Source organism: Piliocolobus tephrosceles, chromosome 13 (assembly GCF_002776525.5).
Source record: "Piliocolobus tephrosceles isolate RC106 chromosome 13, ASM277652v3, whole genome shotgun sequence".
Classification (NCBI taxonomy): Eukaryota; Metazoa; Chordata; class Mammalia; order Primates; family Cercopithecidae; genus Piliocolobus; species Piliocolobus tephrosceles.
Window position 1 is genome coordinate 108,842,011 of NC_045446.1, and position 5,670 is coordinate 108,847,680.

The window sequence follows — 5,670 nt, forward strand, 5'->3', positions numbered from 1 at the left end:
TGGTGGTGGGTGCCTGTAGTCCCAGCTACACGGGAGGCTGAGGCAGGAGAATGGCATGAACCTGGGAGGCAGAGGTTGCAGTGAGCTGAGATTGCGCCACTGCACTCCAGCCTGGGCAACAGAGTGAGACTCTATCTCAAAAAAAAGAAAAAAAAAGATAAAAATATTTGTGTCATGCTATCCATTTCACAGAGGCTTCACTTTCATTATCTCAAGGGAGTCCCATGCTGCCCCTGCACCATCCTTGTTTGTAGGTGAGAGAACTGAGACTTGGGTTAAGGAACCAGAACTGAGACTTGGGTTAAGGAACCTACCCAAGGGCCCTCAACGAATGGAGGAGGAGTAAGGCCTGGAGACCAGATCTTCTGCCTCTGTAGTCCTCGTTCTTGGCATTGGTCGATGACACTTGTTCATGGTGGATCCACATGCTGTGTGGGGGAGCTGTGTGTCTGTTGCATGGGCGAGTTCTTGCCCAAATGATGCCTGCCTCTGTCTTCAGGACTCACTGAGCCCTGGCTGTGCCTGCAGGGGTGGCGTGTGTTAATGGTTCTGGAGGGCAGCGAGAAGCAGGAAAGACCCTGGAGCCCCATCCCTAGGATGGGGGTGGTGGGGACCTCACTGGGCTTACTTGCCTTTCCCCTTTGCTTCTCCTCTTCTTTCCACCCAGCCACCCTTACCGGGGCTGAACTGTCAGCCACCAGGAATACAAATGGGTTTGGTGACTGGGGGTTTGGATCAGGCAACTGTCCAGAAGTTCTTGAGGGCTGGGGGCGGGACAACCCAAGAAGCAGCACACTGACTTACCCTCTTCTCTCCTGGGCCTGCGGCTTGGGGACTGAAGGAAATGACTGGCATCAACCTGCCAGCTGCCTGGAACACCCTAGTGCCACACGTAGACTTAAGTGACCCAAACTAAACTAGGGTCCAATTTATGAGTGGTTGGGTGCTCACCTGGAGATGAATGACTTTTTTTTTTTTTTTTCTTACGGAGGTTTGTGATGGGAGTGGAAAGCATGAAGAAGTCTGAGTTCAAGCTGCTGGAATTCTAGTTAGATTTAGAGGGCATTCTGGGTGCCACCTTCTCCCTGGAGTGATGCCAAGAGATGGCTTTTGACATATGAAAGGGCATGAAATCCCACCATTAAAGAATCTTTCTTTTTTTTTTGAGACGGAGTCTTGCTCTGTCGCCCAGGCTAGAGTGCAGTGGCCGGGTCTCAGCTCACTGCAAGCTCTGCCTCCCGGGTTCCCGCCATTCTCCTGCCTCAGCCTCTGGAGTAGCTGGGACTACAGGCTCCTGCCACCTCGCCCGGCTAGTTTTTTGTATTTTTAGTAGAGACGGGGTTTCACCATGTTAGCCAGGATGGTCTCGATCTCCTGACCTCGTGATCCGCCCATCTCGGCCTCCCAAAGTGCTGGGATTACAGGCTTGAGCCACCGCGCCCGGCCTAAAGAATCTTTCTTAAGATTCTTATTGTACTCTCTCCATTTTTCTTTTTTATTTAAAGACAGGGTCTCACTCTGTCACCTAGGCTGCAGTGCAGTGGTACAAACATAGCTCATTGCAGCCTTGAACTCCTGGGCTCAAGGGATCCTCCTCCCTCAGCCTCCTGAGTAGCTGGGACCATAGGTGTATGCCACTATGCCCAGATAATTTTAAATTTTTTTTTTTTTTGAGACAGAGTTTCACTCTCGTTGCCCAGGCTTGAGTGCAATGGCGCGATCTCGGCTCACCACAGCCTCCGCCTCCCAGGTTCAAGCGATTCTCCTACTTCAGCCTCCCGAGTAGCTGGGGTTACAGGCATGCACCACCACGTCCAGCTAATTTTGTATTTTTAGTAGAGATGGAGTTTCTCCGTGTTGGTCAGGCTGGTCTTGAACTCCTAACCTCAGGCCTAATTTTTAAAATTTTTAAAATGTAGAGATGGGGTCTCATCATGTTGCCCAGGCTGGTCTCCAACTCCCGGGCTGAAACATTCCTCTCAGCTCAGCCTCCGAAAGTGTTAGGATTACAGGCATGAGCCACCATGCCCAGCCCTCCTTCTCTTTTTAAAACGTAAATACTAGGGCATGGCATGGTAGCTCACACCTGTAATTCTAGGACTTTGGGAGGCCAGCCTAGGCAACACAGTGAGGCCCCATCACTACAACTCTCTATAAAAACAAACAAACAAACAATTAGCTGGGCAAGGTGGCAGTGCTTGTAGTCCTAGTTACTTGGGAGGCTGAGGTGAGAGGATCACTTGAGCCCAGGAGTTTGAGATTACAGTGAGCTATGATTGTGCCACTGCACCCTAGCCTGGGTGACAGAGTGACACCCTGTTAAAAACAAAACAAAACAACAGTAAATACTTCTGAAAGGGTTAAACACTTATAGATTCACACATTTACAAGTTCCTGTGGGAGCTAATGAAGGCCATTGGCCTTTCAGAGCCAGCAAAGGCCATGCAGGCACAGATAACATTTGTAGAGTGGCTCACATATTTGCTAAGAGAGCTCTTTTGATTCCCACAGCAACCCCATGAGACTGCTAGGAAGAGCACTATCATTTCCTCCTTTTATAGAAAAGGAGTCCGGGCGCGGTAGCTCACGCCTGTAATCCCAGCACTTTGGGAGGCCAAGGCGGGCAGATCACCTGAAGTCGGAGTTTGAGATCAGCCTGACCAACATGGGGAAACCCCGGCTCTACTAAAAATACAAAAATTAGCCAGGCATGGTGGTGCATGCCTGTAATCCCAGCTACTCAGGAGGCTGAAGCAGGAGAATCTCTTGAACCTGGGAGATGGAGGTTGCAGTGAGCCGAGATCGCACCATTGCACTCCAGCCTGGACAACAAGAGTGAAACTCTGTCTCAAAATAAATGAATAAATAAAAATAAGTGAACAAAATAGAAAAGGAAACCTAGGCTTGAAGAAATGACTCAAGCAAGCTCTTGAGATACTGTATCCTTTTGTTTTTTTTTTGAAAGGGAGTCTCTCTCTGTCGCCCAGGCTGGAGTGTAGTGGCGCCATCTCAGCTCACTGCAAGCTCTGCCTCCTGGGTTCACGCCATTCACCCGCCAACACACCCGGCTAATTTTTTGTAGTTTTAGTAAAGACGGGGTCTCACCATGTTAGCCAGGATGGTTTCGATCTCCTGACCTCATGATCCGCCCGCCTCAGCCTCCCAAAGTGCTGGGATTACAGGCGTGAGCCACGGTGCCCGGTGAGATACTGTACTCTTGCCACTGCGCCCTATCCCGTGTTCCTCCCACCAGTCCCAGTAACCCGCTGAGTTAGAGCATAAATGCTCCCTGCCCATCTAAGTATGTTTTGAAATAGGCCGTCTCTCCCTAAGTGCCAAAATACCCAAGTACCTTGGCTTACAGATCATCTTTTTTTTTTTTTTTTTTTTTGAGACGGAGTCTCACTCTGTAGCCCAAGCTGGAGTGCAGTGTCACTATCTCAGCTCACTGCAACCTTCGCCTCTGGGGCTCAAGCAATTCTCCTGCTTCAGCCTCCCAAGTAGCTGGGATTAGAGGTGTGTGCCACCACACTTGGTTGATTTTTTTGTATTTTTAGTAGAGACGGGCTTTCACCATGTAGCCCTGATGGTCTCGAACTCCTGAGCTCAGGCGATCCACCCACATTGGCCTCCCAAAGTGCTGGGATTACAGGCGTGAGCCACCACGCCCGGCTGATATAATCTTCTTTCACACAATCACCTTCTCTGTCCAGACCTGTGCAAAGTGCTGAAGACCAGAGTTGACCAAGACAGTTGTCCATGCAATAATTCTTTTTTTTTTTTTTTTTCTGAGACAGGGTCTCGTTCTGTCACCCATGCTAGAGTACAGGGTGCAGTCATGGCTTACTGCAGCCTCAACCTCCTGGGCTCAACCGATCCTCCCATCTCAGCCTCTAGAGTAGCTGGGACTGCAGGTGCATGCCGCCATGCCAGGCTAATTTTTTTTTTTTAATTATTTTTTGTGGAGTCAGGGTTTTATTATGTTGCCCAAGCTGGTCTCAAACTCCTGGGCTCAAGTGATCCTTCTGCCTCAGCCTCCTAAAGTGCTGGGATTGCAGGTGTGAGCGACCACACCCCAGCCTCAGGCTATAAGTTTTTGTTTTTTTTTTAGATGGAGTCTCACTCTAGCCAAGGCTGCAGTGTGCAATGGCATGATCTTGGCTCACTGCAACCTCTGCCTTCTGCGTTCCAATTATTCTCCTGCCTTAGTCTCCTGTGTAGCTGGGACTACAGGTGCCTGCCACGACGCCTGGCTAACTTTTTTGTATTTTTAGTAAAGATGGGGTTTCACCATGTTGGTCAGGCTGGTCTCGAACTACTGACCTCAGGTGATCCACCCACTTCGGCCTCCCAAAGTGCTGGGATTCTAGGCGTGAGCCACTGTGCCCCATCCTGAGGTCACACAACAGAGGACATGCCCACGGCATGACTCACAGTACTTCTGTCTGCAAGAGGCCAAAGTATATGTTATTAATAAAACCTCCATGGCTGTCGTATCCATGGGGAAGGTGACAGGGGAGGAAAACAGATTGCTCTGAGCTGTGTCCAGGAACTGCCACCAGGTGACTGCCTTGCATGGCTAGGTAAGTGGAATTAAGCTAGAGTTTATCAGGCCCAAACTGTCACCCCTGAGACTACATTCATGGGGTTCCTATACTTCCCCTCCCACATTCCATTCTACTCTCCTTGAAGAACCTCTTTTAAAATGCAAATGTGTTGTTCACCCTGCTGCTGGGATGCCCTGCCCTTCCTTTCTCTTATTTATTTATTTATTGAGACAGGGTCTCTCTTTATTGCCCAGGTTGGAGTGCAGTGGTGCAATCTCGGTTCACTGTGACCTGCGTCTCCCAGTTTCAAGCAATTCTCCTGCTTCAGTCTCCTGAGTAGCTGTGATTATAGGCATGTGCCACCATGCCCAGATAATTTTTTGTGCTTTTTTTATTTTTATTTTTGAGATAGAGTTTTGCTTTATCTCCCAGGCTAGAGTGCAGTGGCATGATCTTGGCTCACTGAAACCTCTACCTCCCAAGTTCAAGCAATTCTTGTGCCTCAGCCTCCTGAGTAGCTGGAACTACAGGCCCATGCCACCACTCCTGGTTGATTTTTTTTTTTTTTTTTGGATACGGAGTCTTGCTTGCCTCCCAGGCTGGAGTACAGTAGTGTGATCTTGGCTCACAGCAACCACCGCCTCCTGGATTCAAGCGATTCTCTTGCCTCAGCCTCCTGTGTAGCTGGGACTGCAGGCATGAACCACCCAGCCTGGCTAATTTTTGTATTTTTAGTAGAGATGAGGTTTCACCATGTTGCCCAGGCTGGTCGTGAACTTCTGAGCTCAGGCAATCCGCCTGCCTTGGCCTCCCAAAGTGCTAGGATTACAGGTATAAGCCACCATGCCTGGCCAATTTTTTGTATTTTTAGTAGAGACGGGGTTTCACCATGTTGGCCATGGTGACCAGTTTGAGCTGGTCTCACACTCCTGGCCTCAGGAGATCTGCCCTCACCCTCAGCCTTCCAAAGTGCTGAGATTACAGGCATGAGCCACTGCGTGTGGCCCTCTGATTTATTTTTTCAGATCCAGTACAAATATTACCTCCTCTGCACTCCCTTTTCCAGACTCTCCTAATGCTTTGCCTCTGCCACTGACGAACATCATTTGTTTGTCTGTTTTTT